This window comes from Camelus bactrianus, chromosome 7 (genome assembly GCF_048773025.1).
Source record: "Camelus bactrianus isolate YW-2024 breed Bactrian camel chromosome 7, ASM4877302v1, whole genome shotgun sequence".
Classification (NCBI taxonomy): Eukaryota; Metazoa; Chordata; class Mammalia; order Artiodactyla; family Camelidae; genus Camelus; species Camelus bactrianus.
This window is the reverse complement of record NC_133545.1, coordinates 77,370,639-77,371,791: the sequence shown is the minus strand read 5'-3', so window position 1 is coordinate 77,371,791 and position 1,153 is coordinate 77,370,639. Positions and strand designations below refer to the sequence as shown.

The following is a 1,153-nucleotide window of genomic DNA, read 5'->3' as shown; positions in this document are numbered from 1 at the left end:
CCTTCTTTTTTAAAGAATGAATAATACTCTATTGCACACTACATTCTATTGTATACCTCATTCTATTGTACACCACATTTTCTTTATCCATTCATCTGTTTATGGACACTTGTGTTGCTTCCACCTCTTGGCTATTGAGAATAATGCTGCAGGATACATGAATGTGCAGACAGTTCTTTGAGATCCTGCTTTGAATTCTTTTGGGAAAAAAAAAAATCTCTGAAGGGCAAATAAAATATAGCTTCTAGCCAGAATCAGACTGTAAGCTGCCAATTTGCAATCCCTATTATCTTTTATTTATTTACCTTTATGGTGGGGACAATGGAAGGACAGTCTTAGCCCTGGCAGAGAAGAGAAAGCTCTGAACAGAGTCTAGTAGGATGAGGAGTTACCCAGATGCAGATGTTAAAGGTAGTTTATTCCAGGCAAAATGAGCAGTACTAAGAAGCAAGTATGGGGAAGGAGGGCATAGCTCAGTGGTAGAGCACATACTTACTATGCATGAAGTCCTGGGTTCAATCCCCAGTACTTCCATTAAAAAGTTAATAATAAAATTTTAAAAAGAAAGTATGGGAGAAAACAAGTGGCTGGAGAGGTCTGAATTTGGGCTGGCAGTGAAGGATAGCCATGATGAAAGGCAGGATGGTTATATTGGTTGTTTGCAAGTAAATATCATTGGAATTAAATGTCTCTGACTTTGAGGATAGCATCACTTGTGCTCCCAGGTTAAAAGAGTCTTGAGGTGAGGTGAAGGTGCTAAACCAGGCATCCAGCTCCCAAAGAGCATAGCAGAGTGAAGAGTAGACACAGATGACAGCCCCAAGTGATTACGGATGAAATTATCTAGAAAGGGAGTTCCACGAGGTCATGAGGCATTAATCTGGATTTGGCAATGGGGAGGAAGGTGAATGTGGTCCCTGAGAGGAAGTGCTCTGAGAAGAACATTCCTAGGCAAAGTGGAGCCCTAGTTAATTGGGCTTCACCCAGTCTTACTCTGCAGAGGAGCCAGCTGCCCACTCACGACAAAGAGTTATCATTGTGCCTTGATGGCATCTGTAGGTAGGGAATGGGGACCAACAGGAAGCAAGATGGGGTCAGAGATGTACCTTATGGGAGGATTGCGGGGTGAAGTGTCTTGTGGGCATCCCTCAGG

At 42.8% G+C, this 1,153-nt stretch overlaps 1 non-coding gene across 1 annotated transcript; it reads left to right on the top strand.

The window, feature by feature from the left end:
- The first annotated feature begins 461 nt into the window (after window positions 1-461).
- On the top strand, window positions 462-534 carry TRNAS-ACU (transfer RNA serine (anticodon ACU)). Its single transcript has one exon. It is a non-coding gene; the product is annotated as a tRNA-Ser (tRNA).
- The last annotated feature ends 619 nt before the right edge of the window (window positions 535-1,153 follow it).